This window comes from Tamandua tetradactyla, chromosome 23 (assembly GCF_023851605.1).
Source record: "Tamandua tetradactyla isolate mTamTet1 chromosome 23, mTamTet1.pri, whole genome shotgun sequence".
In the NCBI taxonomy this organism is placed as follows: Eukaryota; Metazoa; Chordata; class Mammalia; order Pilosa; family Myrmecophagidae; genus Tamandua; species Tamandua tetradactyla.
Window position 1 is genome coordinate 11,973,505 of NC_135349.1, and position 22,329 is coordinate 11,995,833.

At 48.8% G+C, this 22,329-nt stretch overlaps 1 pseudogene; it reads left to right on the plus strand.

Annotated features, from left to right (window-relative positions):
• The first annotated feature begins 1,159 nt into the window (after positions 1-1,159).
• LOC143666670 (tubulin alpha-1A chain-like) lies at positions 1,160-22,282 on the plus strand (annotated as a pseudogene).
• Positions 22,283-22,329: the final 47 nt, after the last annotated feature.

Below are 22,329 nucleotides of genomic sequence, written 5' to 3' on the forward strand. Positions count from 1 at the left end.
TGGGCACTCCGGGAACAGCTGGCTGAGGGCTCTAGCCCCACCCCCACCTGAATCTTCATGCTTGTCCACCCTGGCTCCCCCCGACTCCCCCATTCTAAAACAAGCTTCTCCTCTCTACCAGCTGCAAATCTGATGGTGCTCGATTTCAGCATAATAAATGCTGCATTTATTATATTATATATTATTATTATATTATATATATAATAAATCCGAGTTTATTTGACCATCGACATCTGGCATCTTCCTGCTTTTGGCTATTGTTTTCTCTCAACTTTGCATCTTGTTTAGAAAATAAACATTACTTTCTTCCTTCTTGCTGTCAGTTCTTCGTCTATGGCCTGGCCCCTTCACCGTCCCTCCCCACCTCCTGGGTGCCATCTGCATCTGCAATTTTTCCATATTCAACCTTTTATCCCAGACTTCAGGCTGTGATTGTCTATCTCAAATTGCATTCATTCTGTCACTTTATTTTATCACTGTCGTAAACCTCTTAACTTTTATCTCTCGTTAAGAGGAACTTTTAGGCCCAGTTTCCTAGTTATTCATTTTAACCTTGTATTCACTGCTTTCAACTTCTTATTCGATTTGAGCTCTCACTCTGATATTCTAAAATTCTCATCTCGTTGGTTCTGTCTGTTCTTTTTTTTTTCCCTTCCAATTTTTTTTTCCCCACGATTTCAGAACGTTCCTGATTTTAAAGATTTGTTGGCTCTTTGATTTTTTTTCTTCTGTTTAAAATCCTTATTTTACTAACTGATAACGTCTTAATAGTCCAGGCATCCTAGCCTCACAACCTGCTGCCCGCCGGTGTGTTTTCCCGTGGGCAGTAGGTGGGAGAAGGGAGAGAATTCTCATGCTAGTGGATGGAGAGAGGAGTTGCAAACCTGGGGGAGGCGGTGGCTCGAGTTGGGGCTCTTTACCTCCCCCCACCACGTCCTGGCCTCTGCCTCCACCTCCTTCCAGGAGCTCAGGGTACCCTCCAGGACAGCTAGAGTCCCCACGGCCCAGGCTGGTCCCGCAGTGGCCCTTCTGCTCCATGGAACTCCCTGCCCTTTCGAGTCTGGTTTCCCAACAAACCCCAAGAGACACAGAGGCCACTGGCCACCCTTCCTGGCCTATCATTAGTCCCTCTGCAAATGTCACCCTGAGTTATTGAAGCATGCGGGTGCTGTCTTAGTTTTCCAGGGCTGCTATGATCAATACCACTCGCTGGTTTGGCTTAAACAATAGGGACTTAGTAGGTCATAGTTTGGAGGCCACGAGGCATTGACAGGCCGTGGATTCTCCCAGGGTCTGCAACGTTGGGTGCAGGCTTCCCGGCAGTCCTCGGGTTCCTTGGCCAGTGCATGTATCTGGGCTCTCATTCCAGGGCCATCTCTTTCCTTCTCTGGCTTCTCTTTCCATGTCCAAATTCCTAAGGACTTCAACCGCGTTGAATCAAGGCTCTCCCTCACTCAACTTGGCCACACCTTAACAAAGAGCATCTTCAAATGTCCCATTTACAAATTGATTCAAAACCAGCTGTTTTGGTTGTCGCTAAAACTGCCAGAATGCAATGTACCAGACACGGGTGAGCTTTTACAAAGGGGATTTATTAACTTACAATTTACAGTTCTTAGGCCATGAAAATGTCCAACTCAAAACATCAACAGATGACTCCTGGACTCTGTAGACAGGCTGCCGGCATCCGAGACACCTCTGTCTCATGCAAAGGCACATGGCCCGTGTCTGCTGGTCCTTGGCTCCTGGGTTTTATTGCTTTCAGCTTTTGGTTCAGTGGCTTCACTCTGAACTTCTGTGGGTCTTCTCCTAGCTTCTCCAAGGCTTTGCTCCATGAGCTTCTCTTAATGTCATCTCTTTAAAGGACTCCGGTAAAGGGATTAAGACCCACCTTGAATGGGGTGGGCCATATCTCAATTGAAACGCCCTCACCAAAAGGCCCCACCCACACCAGGTCTGCACCAGCAATGGGTGAAAAGAACATGGCCTTTTCTGGGGTTCGTAGCAGCTTCAACCACCACACCAGCCAAAGGAAACCAACCCACCGGAATGAGAACCATTTTCTCCTCGGATGTGGGGTGGGTTAGGGACCAGAGGGAGACCAGCAGGTTCTACTTCCTGATCTGGGTGCTGCTACGTAGGAGAGCTCAGTTCATGAACACCCAATGTCTATACCCTTATGTTTGTGTACTTTTCTCTGTGTAACACGTCAATAAAAAATGTTTTACATAAGGAAAAAAATGCAAGCGTTCTCCTAGAGGTAGACAGATGGCCTTCCCAGGGCTGAATGAACTCTGCCCTGACCTGCTAATGACTGCCAGTAAAAGGACCGGGGCTGCTGTCCCCAGCCATGACTCTGGGAAATGAGTTTTAAGTTCCTGTCCATTCCAGCAAGTCAACCCTTGAGTTTCCAAGGCCCACTTTTGAGCCAGTTTATCCTAGAGGGTTTGCCAGGCCACACGGATGTGTTTTTATTTGTTCTCTTTTTATTTTTATTTTTTTTTAACAGCTTTACAGAGACATGATTCACATACCGTACAATTCATCCATTTAACGTGTTCAATTGAATTCAGGGGCTTTTAGTATGTCACCGACTTGTGGCATCCATCACATCAACTTTAGAACATTTTCATTTCCCCAGAAAGAAACCCCACTACTCTTAGCCTTACCCCTCCCCCCCAATTCCTCCCCTCCCCCAACCCCTAGGCAACCACTAATCTACTTTCGCCTCTATAGATTTGCCTGTTCTAGATATTTAATATAAATGGAATCATACGGTCCTTTTCTCAGCATATTTGCTCAGCATAATGGTTGCTTGGCATAATATTTTCTTTCACTCAATATGTTTTCATGCTGTGATGTTTTCTAGCTTCCCCTATGTTGTAGCAGGTACTGACATTTCATTCTTTTTGTATGGCCGAATGATGGTCCACTGTATGGATATGCCACATCTCGTTTATCCATTTATCAGTTGATGGTCATTTGGGGCATTTCTGCTTTTCGGCTGTTATGAGTAATGCAGCGATGAACTCACGCATACACAGTTTTTGTGTGAACATACGTTTTCATTCACTTTGGGGTATTCTTAGGAGTGGAATTGCTGGGTCATCCTCTACCTCTCTGTTTAAGCATCCGAGGAACTGGCAGACTTTCTAAAGCAGCTGCACCATTGACACTCCCCGCTAGCCATGTGGAGGGTTCTGATTTTTTTTTTTTTTTGGTTCTGATTTTTTCACATCCCTGTTACCATGTGTGATTATCCGTCTTTTTAATAACAATCGTCCTACTGAGTGTGAAGTGGATTTGCATTTCCCTGACGGCTGACAATGTCGAGCACCCTCCTTTTAGTTTTAATGTCAGAAGTGGTCATTAGGGGACACAAGCTCAAATGGCTGTGCTTGTGCACTTCTCCATGGAAATTTGGAGCCTTGGTTTCCCGTCTGTTCCCCTACAGCATGGCCTGGTGGTGACAGGGTGGACTCAGGAGCTGAGGGTCCAGTGTCCGAGAACCATTCTCTGCCTTCTTAACCAAAAGGGAAAAGAAGAAATGGAACAAAATAAGGTTTCAGTAGCTAAGAATTTCAAATAGAGTCGAGAGCTCATTCTGGAGGTTGCTCATAGGCAAGCTTCTACCAGATATTGCAAATTGCCACAGTATGCGAAGCTTCCACCAACCCTATTCCTGAAAATCCTAAAACATACCTTGAGCTCTATCTAAGAATCTATAAAAGTCTTACTTAGTAAGCTTATTTTTTCAGAAACTTAAGGTCTCCAGATGGATCCTATGCCAGATCAGTCCTGAAACCCAGAAGTACCAGCCTCACCAAGAACATCAACAGTTTCATTCCTCTACCCTATAAGGTTGACACCCCTTTCCAGCACAAAGAAGTTAAAATGGTTATTGTCCTCCCGGGGGTGTGGACCTTCCTGGCAACATGGGACAGAAATCCTAGAATGAGCTGAGACTCAGCATCAAGGGATCGAGAAAACCTTCTTGACCAAAAGGGGGAAGAGTGAAATGAGACAAAACAAAATGTCAATGGCTGAGAGATTCCAAACAGAGTCGAGAGGTTATCCTGGAGGTTATTCTTACACGTTAAATAGATATCCTCTTGTTAGTCAAGATGTGGCGGAGAGGCTGGAGGGAACTGCCTGAAAATGTGGAGCTGTGTTCCAGTAGCCATGTTTCTTGATGATGATTGTGTAATGATATAGCTTTCACAACGTGACTGTGTGATTGTGAAAACTTTGTGTCTGATGCTCCTTTTATCTACCTTATCAACAGACGAGTAAAACATACGGAATAAAAATAAATAATAGGGGAACAAATGTTAAAATAAATTTAGATCGAAATGCTAGTGATCAATGAAAGGGAGGGGTAAGGGGTATGGTATGTATGAATTTTTTGCTGTTGTCTTTTTATTTCTTTTGCTGAATTGATGCAAATGTTCCAAGAAATGATCATGATGATGACTATGCAACTATGTGATGACATTGTGAATTACTGATTATATATGTAGAAAGGAATGATCAAAAGTTAAGAATGTTTGCATTTGTTTGGTGTTTTTTGGTATTTAAAAATTTTTTTTTAATTAATTAAAAAAAAGGTCATTGTCCAGATATCCTGTAGATTGAGAGAACAATCAGATGAGAAGGAATAGGTGTAACTGAGAAATTAGGATTTAACAAATGATTTTGACTACTGACTCATTATGTAGTTATTTCTTTTTAGTTTCTAGTGTGTTCGAATAGCCAGAAGGAAATACCAGAAATTGTTGAACTGTAATCCAGTAGCCTTGATCTTTGATAGTGATTGTATAACTATATGGCTTTTATTGTGTGACCGTGTGATTGTAAAAACCTTGATACTGACACTCCCTTTATCCACTGAATGAATAGATGAGTAATAAAATAAAGACATGCATGGAAAAAAATAGGTGGGGATATGGGGGGGAATACCTCTATCTAAACTATGGGCAACAGTTTTTGTACTACTTTAGTAATCTTTCATCGATTGCAACAAATGTAACTACTGTTAAAAAAACAGTAGAATTACAAAAAAAAATGTTATCATCAATTGGAACAAATGTTGCACACCAATGCAAGTGCTGGTGGTGGCGTGGTGTATGGGAGTCCTGTATTTTATACATGATTGTTCTGCAAACCCACAACCTCTCTAATTAAAAAAATAATAATATATATTTTAAAAGATCCATTCTCGGGTGCACGGGGGTTCAGTGCTAGAATGCTCGCTTTTCATGCGGGAGACCTGGGTTCGATCCCTGGACCATGCACCCACACAAAACAAACAAACAAAAGATCCATTCTCACCATCTACAAATTATGCATAACCGTGCAAACTAAGAATCTCAGCTTCCCTGAACCTTGGTTTCTCCATCTGTAAAATGGGGATGATAATAACGGGGCTGTTAAAGTGAGATAATCCAGGGAAAGTGAGCACAAGCTCTCATCGGATAGCACCTCATCAATTCTTACTGACATCTTGGCATTGCCCAGAAGTACCACCTTGGCCCTTTTCCAGCAGAGGGGGGCCATCTATGCAGATGCCTGACCTCCCCCCACCCCAAGCAACTGAGCCTTCCTCAGAGGCCGTCAACTCTGCCCCGGCCGCCTGGGCCCGCACAGCCTATGGTACTAAAGATCGCTGACAGCATGAGCCAGCTGCCCTCCAAGCCTCCCTGGGGACAAACCCCACCACGGGTGCTCAGAAGTTTCCCGACACAGTATCTACGGAGAACTGCCCTAAATTCTTGCAATCCACCCATATTCCAGAACCTGTCTTTGGATTGCTTCAGACCTCAAGCCGGGGTGTCTCGCTCTGGTTCCCTGACGTGGGCTCTTGTTGAGTTGGGCCCTCTTGGGGCATCCCTGGGAGAAATCTCTCCTGCATCTGGACCAGGGACAGCTATACTTACCTGGGCAATGATTCGCTTTTCTCTTTTGGATAAAAACTGACCATGTTTTCCTCGGTGTGCCACTCGCCAAAATGTTCAGATTGAAATTTGTTCCTCACCTCTGACAGCCACGTAACCCTCACTTCTGGCTTTATCTTACTCTCCTACCCTTGTTTTCCCCATTCCTTGATTTTCATAGCATATTTTGGATACGTAACTTTAAAAATATCAGGATTTGATTGGGGTGGCATTGAATTTATAGGTTGATTTAAGGAAGAATAACCTTTCCATCGATGAGCAATGGTATATAGGTACATTTATCTAAGTGTTTTTAAAATTTATGGCAGTAAGTTAGTTTTACAGTTTTTATGTGAAAAGGTCTTGAGCAACTTCTACTGAATTTATTCCCAAGTACCTCATATTTTGTTTTGGACTATTCAATAAACGGTGCTAGGACAATCAGGTGTCCATATGGGAAAAAAGTAAAATTAGATTCCCACCTCCCACACGAGCAAAATCAACTCCAGATGAATTAAAGAATGATGTGTGAAAGCGAAGTTGCAAACTTTTCAAAGAAAATGCAGGACAGGGAAATGTATCATATTGGAAAAACATAAAACAATAGCAGCTTAAATAAACTCTGTCCTATTTAAGATTATTCCTGTCTCAGGTATAATCACTCTAGAGGTAAGCAGTGAAAAGCATTATGACTGGTCCACAGTGATAAAAAGAATTGGGTTTCTAACTTTCTGCCCTGCCATAATCAACATGTTGCTTTCGTGTTTGATGTCTCCTCATAGTCCAAGATGGGTGCTGGAGCTCCAACCATCACATCTGCATTCTCGATGGCTGAATAGGGGAGGTTAGGGAGAGGAATGTCCCAGAAGTCCCACAAAATGCTTTCTTCACGTTTTATCAGGTAGGCGTCAGTCCAATGGCCACACATACCTAGAAGCATGTATGGGAAGTATTGGCATCTTTTAGCAGATGCCCGTATGTCCAGCTGAAGACTGGAATTTAGTTACTAAAGAAGAAGGGTAGAAAGGATATCGGATACCCACAGACTCTGTCGTGGAGAGCCTTTCTTAAACAAGACGCAAAAAGCACAAATGTTAGAGAAAAAGATTGATACATGCGATTACATTAAATGAGAAAATTCTGTATGGCAAACAAAATACAAGAGTTAATTTTGGGGAAAAATTTGCAGTGCATATAACTGGCAAAGAATTGGCATCTATTATATTCGAAGAATTCTACAAATCACTAAGAAAAAGATAAAAACCCAATACATAATACAATTAAATGCAATACACGATCCTGGACTAGATCTAACAATGGAGAAAAAAAATCCCAAAAGGACATTACTGGGACAACTGAAAAAAAAAAGGCATATAGACTGTATGTTCTATACTAATATGAATCTTCTTGAACTTGATAATTGTACGTGATGTGGTTATGTGGGTGAGTATCCTTATTCTTAGAAATCCTTGGCTCCGAGAGGTGGGGGCTCGTCAGATCTGCTTCTTCTCTGTGTCCTCAGGAGAAACACTGAACCCTGCACGTAGGAGACGCTCCCCAAATGCCCCTTCATCCCCATTTTGGAGACAAGGAGACACAGAACTGAGAAGCAAGTGACTTCTAATCCCCAGATGCCAACAGAAAGCTCAGTCTCTTTCAAGGAAACCCTGGGGTCGGAGCTGTCACCCTGGAAGGGGAGACCACTGGGTCCCTGGCCTCCGGGGACGTCTGTCTGGTGGAGCAAAGGGATGGTGAGTCATTGTGGTCTTTTACCACGTGTTGGAAATGCAGCCCTGGGTGTCCCACTCCGTTCTTGTCCACATGTGGGGCTGAGAAGCAGTGGGACAGGGAAGGAAGGAGACTGCATTCTTGCCATCAGGGAAGTCACAGTCCCACGAAGGAGAAGAAAACGACCCGAAAGTTTCAGCGGGTGACCCAGACAGTAAGGAATGAAGGAGCTTGGAGGAGTGAGAAATCAGGGAGGACTTCTTGGAGGAGGCAGATTGGGGCTGAGCCGTGGAGAACAGAAAGGGTTTCCTGGCTGCCCCAGCCCTTGGGAGCCCATAGCCCTGTTTGCCTCACTTTTCATCATTTTCCCTTGAGGGTTTGGTCTCCCCAAATACCCCAGGAGCTTGCAGAGCCCAGGAAAGCCCTGGTGTGATGGGACCAGGTGTAATTCCACCATGGAACACCTGAGCGACCTCTGCAAATTCCTCCCCTCCTTGGCGTCTGGATTTGTCCTGTGCTCCATGAGTTAGTCTCCCTCCCCTCATGTTTGCCCTGGGAAAAGGAGACCAGGTACCGTTTCTGAGCTGGGAAGTGGACAAAGCTTCCTAGAGATCCCACTGTCAGCTTCCGTGTTTCACACACAAGGAAACTGAGACCCGGAGAGGCAAAGGGCTTGCCTAAGGCACTGAGTCAGGCTCCACAAGTCTCTCAGGGCGAAGGGAGGCGTGGGGTCTTTCCTTGGGGATCTTGGAAATGTTGACTGGAGCGGGGGGTGGGGTGGGAGGAATCATGCAAAGAAGCCCAGATTGGAGATGTTCATTTTAATCTCAACAAGGTGGCTACAGTAAAAACAGCAGGAGGAAGGAGAAAAGTTTGGGATTAGAGGGAGGCCTGAGGTGCCTGGCCTAGAGAAGATCGAGGCTCCAGGGCCCCTGGCAGGACGACCAAGCTTCAGAGCCCCAGTGTGGAGGGGTTCTTGTGCTCCAGGGCCTCCGCAGCTGTCTTGCTCCAGTCTGTCCCCAGAATACAAGCCTTTGCACACTCTGGTCACCTAAGCGGGCGATCATAAACAGGTAGCTCCTCTGCTTATAACCCTCTATGGCTCCCCATTACCCTGAGGGTAAAAAGCCGGCACTCTAGGCTCTTCCTGCTCGGTCCTTCAGCCCTTGTCACCTACCATATCCCAGACACAATCTGTGCCCCAGTCAGGGGACCATCCCTTCCAATCACCCCAGCTCTGTCCCTGACACTGAGCCTTTGCAGAGGCCATTCCTGGCTGCCCGGAACGGCGCCTTCTATTTTCCACTAGGAAGACGACGTCATCTTTCAAGCATCAGCTCAAAGGCACCTTCCCGGCTCCTCCAGGCTGACTTGGTGGTTTCTGGCTCTGCTCTTCTCCCAGCACCTTCCAGAAACTTCTCCCGTGGTCACTGGTGGGTCTGTGGGTCAGACGACCCCGTCCTTAAGATCAGGGGCCACGTCTGGTCCTGACCTGGCCTGGCCTGGCCCAGCCCGGAGCCGGTCCTTCCCCCCTACACAGACGGGGTCTGCCTCTCGGAGCCCCCACCACAGGCCCCTCCCTCCAGACGGGGTGGCTGCACAGGCCTCGGCAACCCTGGGCGCCCCAACTCAAGCCTGTCCTCAAGGACGACGCCAGGAGAGGAAGGGGAGCTCGGAGGGAGGCTGGTTATTAATTAAAAAGCAGGTCATGTGCAGGTCCTGCTTCATTCCAATAAAAACCGTCAAGGGTATTAATTGCCAGGTCTGGCGATAGACGGGGTTAGGTTTACCCACACCGGGTAAGTATCCTGGCCAGGAGAATATCAATGAGCTCCCAGCCTCAGTGCCTCGGGGCAGCAGGGGTCCCCTGGGGAGGAAAACCGGAGAGGAAGTATTATTAACAGCACGAGTTAGCTCTCACCGAGCTCTTCCACGGGCCAGCCTCATCCCCCGTGGCCGTTTTCATATGCCTTATGCCATCTCGCCCTCCCAAAGGCTCTGGAATGCTGCTCCTATTTTTATCCCCATTTTGCAGCCAAGGAAATCAGGGCACAGAGAGGTTTCGTAACTTGACAAGGGTCACACAGCTAGCAGTGGGCCACGCTGGCACTGCTGGTTCAGGTCCTGCTCTGAACCAGCAGGACCTTAGCGTCCCGGCCAGCTTCATCGCACAGGTGGGAAAACTGAGGCTGGATGGGGAGGCATTTGCCAGAGTCATGCAGCAGGTTGGTGGAACGTAAACCAGGGCTCCTAATGCTAAGTCCAAGATTCCCTCCCCTCCTCATCAAACCTAAGGAAAGGGGGGCCGGGGGGGAGCTGCAGGAAAGGAGAGGGAGCAGGGGCTTCAGGTGGGCTGAGGTGTGAGGCTGAGGCCACCTGCTCCTTCCTGCCTCGTCCTCACCTCCCACTCTCTCTCCTCCATCCATCCACCTCCTCTAATCCTCAGCAGCCCAGCTGGGCTAAACCGACCTGACACTTCTCCGCGTCAACTTCGGAAGGCAGTCTCAACCCAGCGCTGTCCCCTGCAGAATTAAAATAGGCCTGACCTAAATAGGAGCACAATGCCATTGCCAAAAATACGGCTGTGTCAGTGGAAACTCCAACTGGGTAGGGGGAAAAATGCACTCTGGGATTAACAACTCCCACCCACCCACCCACCCTCAGAAGGGGGCCAGGCCGCCCCCGGCCCAGAACCAGTGAAATGCACCTGACCGTGAGCTTCGCCAGTCCCCTAAAATGTCCCCGAGTGGGGCAAAGAGGAGGGTGAGGGAGGACAGCTGTCCCGTGACCTGGCTGATGGTGAGTTCACAGAATGCTCCCAAGAATCCTAAGAGGGGTGGCGAGCAGCCCCCAGCTTTACCACTGTCACACTGGGGAAACTGAGGCCCAGGGAGGCGAGGGTCCATCGGACTTCACTTACAAAGTGCAAATGCAAAGAGAAAGCTAAGCATTTCAAAGCGGCACAAGCAGAGCGTTTCACTGAGCACGGAGCCCTGTGGGGCACAGGGCCCTGTACGGCTGCCCGGGCTGCACCCAAGAAGCCGGCCCCACACGGTCGTCCTGCCTGTTGGCACTTCATTGCGCTCACCCACAGGGCTTGTCCTTTTTGGTGACTCTTAGGGGGTCCAGCCTGGGCCTGCCTGTGTGGCAGCCTTGTACTCCCTGCAACATGGGCTCAAGCCTCTGCTTCGGGAGCCCATTTGCTGTCCCCCCCCTCCTCCCCACCCAGCAACCAGAGGCCTGTCTTCCCACCCCTGCTTGCTCATGAGCTGTACGACTTGGGTGGGAGAAGGTGTCTCCCTGGCTTTCTTTTGCTTCTCTATTCAATTCTCTGCAAACCAGACTGAGCAGCGGCTACCCGCTCCCAGATCACAGTGGGGAAGAGGCAGCACATTTTCTGCTACCTTCCAGGGTAGCCTGCGATCCTGGACCCTGGGTGTGTGCCAGGCAAGGGCTGGCTAAGGAGGGAAGGGCTGCGTGAGCCAGGAAGGGCTCTGCCTGGGACCCCTGGGGAGCAGGTGGCATGACCGGGTTTGCTGAGGAAGCTTATCTTCTCAGCCCTGCTCGTGGCCCACCTGTCACCCCCCTGGCCCCTCAGCCCCCAGAAGTGGGAGAACCTTCCCCGACTAGAAGAAGAGAAGCTGAGGTTCAGGGAGCAAAGTAAGCGGCAGAAAGCACATGACTGTCAGACACGCCGCGTCTTAGTTTGCCTGAGCTGCTATGACAAATACCACAACCTGGTTTGGGCTTAACAATAGGAATTGATCGGCTCACGGTTTTGCGTCTAGAAGACGTCCACGACCAAGCTATTGGCAAGGCTTGGTTTCTCCTGGAAAGGCGTAGTGATCGGGTGCTGGCTCCAGCCATCCCTGGGTTCTCTGGCTTGTATCTCTGCTCCTGTGATGCGGTGAAGTCCTTCCTTCTATCAGCTTTTCTGGATTTGCGGTCTGGCTTCCAGTTTCTTCTCTTTAGAAGGTCTCCAGTAAAATGAATTAAGATCCACCCCTTAATTAAATCTGGACCACACCTTCACTAAAAATAACATCCTCACGAGGCCCTATTTACAGTGGGTTCACCCCTCAGAAATGCCTGTTAAGATAAAGAACATGACTATTTTTAGTGATACATAATTCAATCTAACATACTTGGCTCTCTGGACCCCCAAAAGATGTGTTTCTCCCGCATGCAAAATGCATTCACCCCATTCCAATTCCAGAGCCTTAAGTCATTTCCGTAAAAGCTCTACAAAGTCTCATCAAAATCGGGGATGGGTGTGGTCTGTCTTGGGTCAAAATTCTCTCTCCATCTGTGGACCTGTGAAACCATAAAACAAGTTATCGCCCTCCAAAATACAACGCTGGGACAGGCGTAGGATAAACGTTCCCATTCCAGAAGGGAGAAATTGGAGAGAAAACAGATCCTATAGGTCCCAAGCAAGTCTGAGGCCAAGCAGTGCCAACTCCATCAGATTTCAAGGCCTGAGGGTCTTCTGTAGATCCACGCTTTGTCCCCTGGGCCTGCTGGAATGGCAGCCCCACCCACCCTTTCCAAGTGCTTCGGCAGCTGCAATGCTCTGCCCCCAAACTGGGGTGTAGGCTCCACCCTCTCCGAGCACTGGAGGGGTGGCCAAGCTCTGCTGAAAATCGGGGTGCAGGGATAAACTTCTCTAAGCATTAGGGGGGTGGCTGCACACTCCCTGAACCAGGGAATAGGGCCTACCCTCTCCGAGCATTGGGGGTACCAGCCAAACTCTTCCCAAGCACCACGGTCCAAGGTCTGCAGCCTCCAAGCAATGGGGCAGGCCCCCCCTACCCAAAGGCTTGGGTGGACGCCCCCCTCTCTTGGTCTGAGGGCATCTCTTTGGTCAGGACCTCTGTCTCCATGGTTCTCCATGAAAATTGGAAGGAGAATAGGTCCTACAGGTCCCAAGCAAGTCTGAAGCCAAGTCTGAAGCCAACTTACACCAAGTGTAAGCCACTTTGTCTCCATTTTTGTCCTCTCTGTGTGCCTTTCAGTACAGGCTGGCAGTGCATCTGCTCATGCAAAATGTTCATGGTTTTGTTGGTAGTTCAAGGGGGTCCAAACCATCAGACAAAAGGATTTTTTTCCACAGATCCTCACTAGATAAATATATTTCCAATCCCAACTCCTTCTGAAGTAGCCGGCGGGATCCACCCTCTTTGGCAAAGGGTGGTTCAGATCAACCCTCACCAGGAGCCCTGTTCTCTGGGAACCTACTTCCTGGAAGCCAGTTCTGGGCCTACTATCAGAGCACACTTTCTGGATAGGTTGAGAATTTCCAAATCACCCACTGCTGGTTCCTTGGTGCTTACGAGTTCAGTCCTCCATTTATTCCTTTCCTCCAACATGCTACTATAAGCAGCAAGGAGAAACCAGGCAGCACCTTCCAAACTTAGCTCAGAAATCTCCCCAACGAAATATACAAGTTCAGCACTTAACGAGTTCTGCCTTCCATCTGACATCAGAACACAGCTTCTTCAAGTCCTCTGCCACTTTATCACGTGGCTCTCTTTTCCTCCAGTTTCCAATGACACGTTCATCATTTCCTTCTAAGTTCTCGCTGGAAGCATCTTTAGCGTTCGTATCTCTACTGACAGTCTCTTCAAAGCCATTTAGGCTTTTCTACCAAGTGTCTCAAAATCCTTCCAGCCTCTACCTATCACCCAATTCCAAAACTGCTTCTGTATTTATAGCTATCTGTAACTGCAGCACCCCACTTTCCAGTACCAACAACCTGTCTTAGTCTTCCAGAGTTGCTATCACAAATACCACAAAATGATTTTGGCTAAACAACAGGAATTTATTGGCTCGTGGCATGGAAGCAAGAAGTCCAAAATTAAGTTACCAGCAAGGATGGCTTTCTCCCAGAGCCTGTAGCGTTTTTGATGCTGGCTGCTGGCAATCCTTAGGGTTCCTTGGCTTGTTTCCCTGCTTCCTGACACATGGCCATCTCTCTCTCTCCGTTTGCGCTTCCAGTTTCTGTTGACTTTGGCTTCTCCCTGGGTGACCTTCTCCATCAATTCTGGCTTCTGGGTTCTTCTCTTTATAAGACCCCCAATAATATGGATGAGGACCCACCCTCACTCAGTTGGGCCGCATCTTATCTAATAACATCTTCAGGCAATTTTTTTCCTACATTGACCACCTAGAAGTTGTGCGGTAAGAAGCAACCACTTCTCCTCCTCTTCCCCACCAGCTGCTCGGCCACAACCACCCATGAATGCACCTCCATCCACATGGCTCAAGCTAGTGACCAAATGGACAATGCCTACTGGGAGCTCTGTTACCTGGAACACAGCATGCAGCTCGATGGCCAGGTGCCATGTAAGAAGACCACTGGGAGAGAAGATGAGTCCTTCAATACCTTCTTTATTGAGATGAGTGTGGCAAGCAAGCACCCAGGGCAGAGTTTGTGGACCTGAAATTTGCAGCAGCAACTACCTCTAGCTCTTCCACCCGAGCAGCTCATCACAGCCAAGGAAGATGAGGGCACTCACCATTGGCAGAAAGATCATTGACCTGGTTCTGGACCAAATGAGAAAACTGGTTGACCAATGCAAAGGTCTTCAAGGCTTCTTGGCTTCCTGCAAGAAGTTCTGGTTCTGGCGTCACCTCCCTGCTGCTAGAATGTCTCTCTTTTGATTATGGCAAGAAGTCCAAGCTGGAGTTCTCCATTGACCCAGCCCCCAGGTTTCCATAGCTGCAGTTAAGCCCTACAGCTCCAACCTCACAACCCACACCACCCTGGAGGACCCAGAATATATGAAATAATGAGGCTGTCTATGACATCTGCCATAGAACCTTCGATATTGAGCGCCCGACCTACAGGAACCCTATTCAGCTGATAGGGCATATCATGTCCTCCAGCTCTGTTTCCCTGAGTGTTGACCTGGAAGAATTTCAGAGTGACCTGGTGCCCTATCCCTGCATCCATTAGTCCCTAGCCACACACCTCTGCTGGGAAAGTCTACCATGTAGCAGAGATTGTCCATGCATAATCTGAACCAGCCAACCAGATGGTGAAACGTGTCCTTTGTCATGGCAAAGATGTGGACTGCTGCCCATTGTACCGCGGTGGCATGGTTCACAAAGATGACATTTATTTATTTATTTTTAACATTTTCCAAAAACTGTAAAATACAACATATATACTAAAAAGCAATGCATTCCCAAGTACATTTTAACAAGTAGTTGTAAAGCAGATTTTAAAGTTTGGTGTGGGTTACAGTTCCATGATTTTTCATTTTTTCTTGTGAAAAAGAAGAAGAAATTCTCCAAGACACTGGAGACCACAGACATATCAATATAATAATTCAGGAGTCATACTCAGTTGTTAAATCCTATCTTCTCTGTCATAATCTCCTTCTCTTTAAATAACATATATACATAAAAGCAATAAATTTCAGAGTATGCTGCAACAATTAGTTGTAGGACAGATTACAGAGTTTGGTATGAGTTACAATCCCACAACTTTAGTTTTTTATTTTTAGCTGCTCTAAGGTACTGGAGGCTAAAAGAAGTATCCGTATAATGATTCACTACTGATACTCATTTGTTAAACCCAACCTTCTCTGTATAACTCCACCATCACCTCTGATCTTTCTCCCACTCTTCAGGGACACTTGGGCTATGCCCGTTTTAACTTTTTCTTGTTGGAAGGGGCTGTTGATAACATGGGACAGGGGACTGGAACTAGCTGATATTCTGGGGAGGCTGGATCTCTGCAGTTCAGGGCTTATCTGGTCCAGGGACCCATCCGGAGGTTGTAGGTTTCTGGAAAGTTACCCTAGTGCATGGAACCTTTGTAGAATCTTATATAATGCCCTAAGTATCCCAAAGATGGCATTTATGTACTTGTCACCATCGACACCACGTGTAGTGTTCCATTTGTGGATTGGGGTCTGTGGTGGATGGAATCGTGGGCCCCAGTTTGGACATGTTCTTGAGTTCTGTCTGCATTCTGGTGATTGTAGCCCATTGCGAAGAGGATCTCTTCAAGATGTTACTTCAGTTAAGACATGTTAATCAGGTTAGCCTTCAATCTGGATGACTGGATTCCTTTAGCGGCAGAGTGAAAGCCAGATGGAGAGAGAAGTGGACACTGCAAGTCAACAGCACCCAAAGGAGAAAGAAGATGCCTCCATGTGCATCACCGTATGACAGAAAAGCCAAGGAGCCCCAAAGATTGCCTGCCAGCGAGGAGGAAATGAGCCTTCTGCCTCTGAAACTGTGAGAGGACACATCCCCATTGTTACGTCTAGGTTGGTGTTCATTACCAGACTCCACTGTGGGACCCGGGGGAGACCTGGCCAACATGCCTGTGCTGAGGAATGTCACAGCTGCGTGGAGGCCTGGGCTCACCCTCACCACAGGTTTCACCTGAGGGTGCCAGGTGTGCTCTCGTTCACTGGTCCATGGCCAAGGGGATGAGGAAAGAGAGTTTCCTGAGTGATGTGAGAACGTGGCTGCCCTTGAGGAGGAGAATGAGGAGGTTGGCGTGGATTCTGTTGAAGGAGAGGGTGAAGAAGGAGACGGATGCTGTGACAGTTAGGTTCAGGTGTCAACCTGGCCAGGGGGCGGTGCCCAGGGGGTCTGTTGCTGTGGACTTAAATCATCAGCACCTGAAATTCATCTATGGCTGATCATACCTGCAGTCAGCGAAAGGGAGTGCCCTCCGCAATACGTGATGTTTAATTTAATTAGTTGGAGGCTTAAAAGGAGAGTCAGAAGAGAGAGAAACTGCCCGGTATAGCTCAGCTTACGTCAGAGCCAACATAGACCCAGACATTTGGAGATGTAGAGAGGAAAAGCACTGATGAAAGCTGTCTGAACCAGAAGCCAGGAGAGAAGACCGGCATACACCACCGTGTGCCTTTCCCATGTGGCAGATGAACTAGATGAAAGCCAGTGCCTTTTCTCCGAGGAACTGCAAATTGTTTTTTTAATTAATTAAAGAAAAAAAATTAACACAACATTTAGAAATCATTCCATTCTACATATGCAATCAGTAATTCTTAATATCATCACATAGATGTATGATCATCATTTCTTAGTACATTTGCATCGATTTAGGAAAAGAACTAGCAAAACAACAGAAAAAGATATAGAATGTTAATATAGAGAAAAAATAATAATAATAATAAATAAAAAAATAAAAAAGGAAAAAGGAAAAAAAAAACAAAAGACACAAACAAACAAACAAAAATTACAAGGAACCGCAAATTTGTAACTAAGCAAATCTGTTTTATAAAAGCCAATCCATTTTTGGTATAGTGCATTCTGGAAGCTTTAGCTAAAGCTAAACACTAAAGTCAAAATGCCAAAAAGATGCAGCTTTTGCAGGGCAGCTTCTTTTGTGTCAAACATTGAAAAGTTGTGTTCCTACCAGTTGAATTGTATGTAGCAGGGTTGTACCCTCAGTCACAGCGACGGACCCATGCTACAAAACAGGAACCCTTTGTTACAGACCCAAACTGTCCGCTTCTCATGGGTTTGGGATAAAATGTTCCCTGCCTTACAAACAAACAAACTAACATCTTCAGGAGATCCTACTGAGAATGGGGTCACACCTGCAGGAAAGCTAATTAAAACTAAGAGCCTCAAATGAAACTTTTCCCCACAAAGGACAGGCTAAGTTTACTTAAAATTAGGCCCAAGAGTCACCCCCAGAGAACCTCTTTTGTTGCTCAGATGTGGCCTCTCTCTTACAGCCAACACGGCAAACAATCTCACCACCCTCCCCCTGTCTACGTGGGACATGACTCCCAGGGGTGTGGACCTTCCTGGCAACATGGGACAGAAATCCTGGAATGAGCTGAGACTCAGCATCAAGGGATTGAGAAAACCTTCTCCACCAAAAGGGGGAAGAGTGAAATGAGACAAAGTGTCAATGGCTGAGAGATTCCAAACAGAGTCGAGAGGTTATTCTGGAGGTTATTCTTATGCATTAAATAGGTATCACCTTTTTAGATTAAGGTGTATTAGACTAGAGGGAAGTGCCTGAAACTGTAGAGCTGTGTTCCAGTAGCCATGTGTTCTTGAAGATGAGTGTACAATGATATAGCTTTCGCAATGTGACTATGTGATTGTGAGAACCTTGTGTCTGATGCTTCTTTGATCTATGGTATGGACAGATGAGTAAAACATGTGGATTAAAAATAAATAAATAATGGGGGAACAAATGTTAAAATAAATTGGGTAGAGGGAAATACTAGCGGTTGATGAGAGGGAGGGGTGAGGGGTATGGTATGTATGAGTTTTTTCTTTTTGTTTCTTTTTCTGGAGTGATGTAAATGTTCTGAGAAATGATCATGGTGATGAATACACAACTATGTGATGATATCGTGAGCCGTTGATTGCACACCAAGTACGGAATGTTCATACGTTAAGAATGTTCGTGTTGTGTACTGATTGGTTTTATTAATAAAAATTTAAAAAAAAAGCAGAATGAAAAGCGAAAAAAAAAAAAGACTAAGAATCTATTTATGCTGGAGAACATGGAATTCAACCCACCACATACACAGACACGCCAGGCTCAGCGGGGCAGGGCAGGGGTGACTCCCCCCCGCACCTTGCCTGGAGCTGAGCCCGATCTGGAGACCAGCTGGTCAGCACCAGTCAGGGTGAGGACCAGGGCAGCTGGGAACCTGAGCCTGCAGGGCCTTTGGGCTCCAGAGAGGTCAATCCAGAAAGGCTCATGGGATGGTGGATCGGGGAGGTGAGCTCAAAGCAGCAGAGCCCCTGTGCAAACAGGGGACAGCGGAAGGAGGACAGAGGGGCCGGTGGGGCTCGCAGGAGAGGGACCAAGGCAGGATGGGGCAGCTCCTCTTTGAACCCCCCACCCCCCCACTCACAGAGCCCATAATGAGGAAGAGGCTCGAGGCAGGCACCCCACGGGCCCTCGATGAAACATTCTGGGGGAGGAAGGCCAAGTTGGCCTGCTGGGTTGACTTCCCCAGGCAACCCCAGGAGCTCAGAGCCCAAACCCAGCCCTGGTGCGCCTCCCACCCTCCTCTGCCCCCCTCTCACACTCCCTTCACTCTGCACCCAATCCCAGAAAAGCCCTGTTGGGTGCTAACTTGGGGCCCAGCCCCAAGCTGAATGCAGGGACATGGGGAACACTTAGACCAGTCTTCTTATCCCCATTTGAGCAATGAGGGTGCTGATGCACAGAGAGGTGAGGCTATTTGTCCAAAGACACACAGCTAGCAAGGGACAAAGCTGGAGTTTCCACTTGTAAGCACGAGGCTAAATGATGTCTTTTCCTTTCTCTCTCAATTCCCTTTGGTTCTGGCTTAGCTCACCTCTCTTAGATGTCATGCAGGTGAAGCCGAGGGAAATTCATTAGAATATAATTCAAATGACAAAACAAGGACTCAGAGAGAGAAAGGGATTTGTCTGCAGTTGCACAGCAACTCCTGACTCCCTGCCCCAGAGTGGAGTGAACAGCCTGTTCAGTTGCCCCTGGACACTCTTATTCTGAGAACTCAAAGGGTCTTGGCCCTCGGCCTCGGGGGGATCTGCCAGGAGACATGCCGGGGACGTGTCCAGCGGGCTGAATTCCAAATGGAGCTGCAGGGCGGCTGCCGTGGGCATCTCTCGTCCCTGTAATCAGCTCATTTTGGGGCTCTCTAAATTCTGGGACTGACGCAGCTTGCAGAGCTTGTTCCCACCCTGGGTCTCCAGCCTCACTTCTCTTGGGAAGAAGGGGCACCCCGGGGTGCAGGAAATGTCACCTGCACCCCAGGAACTATGCATGGGGCAGTGGCTGTCCTAGTTCTTCACCGACTGCCAAAGCCCCTCACGGCTCCTCTGGGTCCCTGTGAGGTTGAGTCAGAGGTCAAACCCAAGGTGTGGGTGGAAGGACAATTCTTTTGGCTCCACCTCCACTGCTCTGGTGCGCCTTCTCTTGGTGGGGTGGCAGATGACATGTCCCCTCCCCAGCAGGGTTTCTAAATGCCCACCGCTGAGCTGAAAGTAAGGAGGGATTTACATTAGACGCAGGAAAATTATTGGGTGCTAAAATGGATAACCAAGGGTGGGTTCGGCAACTTCTCTGGAGAACGGTGGGTGGTCTTGGCTGGGGTGGTGGAGGGGCCTCACACACCCCTGGGACGCCCCCAACCCCCATCCTGCCCCTTAAGCTCTGGGAGGCAGTGACCTCACGCTACTCTCTATCATAATATTTACCAACAGTGCTGCAATTGAGCCCGGCAGCTTGGCAATTATAATCATGTTATCATTATTGCTGATAATTCTGATCATAAGCATAAATTATAAACAGGAGCAGGGCCCAGCGGGTGGGCGTGCAGAGGCAGGTACGCGGCTGGCAGGGCGTGGGCGCTGAGGCTGCCTCCGTCCCCTCTCACCCTTCGCGCCCCAGGCCTCCTGTTTTGGCCAAGGCCAATGTCCCCTCAGGAGGCCAGGCCGGGGATCTTCCTGATCAGTGGTGACTCCAGGTGGCCTTTTCCCTCCAGGACATCCCACCGATGTCCTGACCACCTCACACCAAGCCCCACTCTACCTCAAAGAAACTATTAAGGCACAATTATTAAGGAGACAGTCATTCCAAATCGATGTTTCAGTTACTCCACAGCTGCAACCATGGAGACGGTCCCGGCTCAATTACATGCCTCTCTCTGTTCTTTAAAGATTCCAGCAGAGGAAAATCACAGGAGAACGAGGCAGAGGCAACGGGGGCAGAGACGCGAGGAGAGGTAGAGATGATGGACAGAGAGACAGAGAACAGGGGATATGGAGACTCCTAGAGACAGAGGGAAACCGAAACAGCAGATGCCCTGGAGATGGAGAGAGAAACATGGGGCCAGAGACACAAGAGAGAGACGGAGAGACCCAGAGACAGAGAGGACACATCTGAGACAGACAAGAGAGAGGGATGCTCAGAGATGATGGAGCATCACATGCAAAATAGAGGCGCCGAGGTGGCTGATTTAGACAGAGAGGAAGAGATCCAGAATCAGTGAGCCAATGGGGCAGCACCGATTAGACCCAGAGGGGATACAGGAGAAAGAGACGCAGAGATGGGGGTATGGAGACATACATCTTGATGGAGAGAGCTAGGCAAAAAGTTAGAAACCAGTAGATGGAGAGAAGCAGGTAGAAAAATAGAGACCAAATCACCTACGAGCAGACAGATGAGGCCTGTTTTTATTCATTCATTCATTTGTTCATTCACTCAGCACATATTTGTGGCGGCTTACTGTGTGCCAGGCCCGGGGCTGGGCCCCGGGGTGAGGAGGTACCCTCCCACGGAGCTAAGAGGGGAGTGACTGAGTGGGAAACGGACCAAGTAGTCCCCCAGGCACTGGAAAACTCAGACTGTCCGAGTGCTGAGATAGCCACGGGGCCCTGGGAGGCGGCTGTCACCCTTTCTGGGTCACTGAGGTCCATAAGGCTGGGGTCAGGAGGACAGGAGAGGGCCGAGGGCAGGTGGCGCGTGGCATTGGGAGGGAGCTGCGTGTGCAAAGCCAGAGTGCAAAGACCCGATTCCGCTCACCAAGGGGAATCCAGGACTCTGCTCCAAAGCCTGGGTCAGACCCCTCCTGGGGGGCGCGGGTGTGGGTTACGGAAGACTGAAAAGGAAACCGGCGTGCTACAACTTTTCCTGGGGGCGAGGTGGGTGCAGCAGGATCCTGGATTCCTGGAAAATCCTAGCACAGCAGGGGAACATTTTGGTCTGTGCCGAGACAGACCCCTGGCCCAATGGGTCTTTGGCACGAAGGTGGGAGGGGGCTGTCCGGTTGGCACAACACCCACCATGGGACTGGAAAGGTGCGGTCCCAACAACCCCCATCCCCACCTCCAAGCTGAGTCAGACATCCCATCATTGCAGCCCACCCCACGACTGCCGCCTGGGGGGCTCCCGGGGGCAGGCACCGGGTCTGCTTGATACCCAGCAGGGAGAGGGCGCTCCAGCGTGGAATCGGGGCTCTCACATCTCTGCTGCTGGCTGCAGGTTTGGGCCTGGGCAGCCCCGTGACACAAAGGACCTGGCATTGGGCCCCGTGGCAAGAGGATGTGGCCTGGTAGACGTGGCTGTGTGGTGGCCCTGCATGGAGAAAGCGAATGGCCCTCAGGGACCACAAAGTTCCCCAAATTTGCATGGGCATCAGGATGACCTGGGGACAGTTTATAAATGCAGAGTCCTGGGCTTCGCCTCTCAGAGTCGGATCCAATACATCTCCTGGGAGGGTCTGCAACTGCCCTTATAAGACACACCCGGAGGGGAGAGACCGAAGGCAGGATCCCCCGAAGTCAGTAGCTGAGCCGAGACGGAAGACCCTGCCCTTGTCCCCGGGGTGGGGCAATGGGCTGGGGACCAGCTCAGCATGGGCTTTGGGCTGCAGAGGAGAAAACCAAGGCTCAGGAAGCAGAAACGACCCCAAAGGACGCAGCTGAGTTTCAGACCCAGACTTCTGGGTCTTCTGGCGGGGAGGGCTCCTGGCTGCTCTCGGTCCCCTCCGCCTGTCCCCTCCACCCATCCCCTCCGCCCCAGCACCCTCCCGCTGCCCACTGGCCGGCTGGCTGGGGCCTCCACGCCGGGCACTGCACAGACGGACACGATTGGAGCCGTGTTTTGAAGCGCTTTTCCCTCTATTCTTCCTTCTCTGACCCTGAAGTTGTTCTA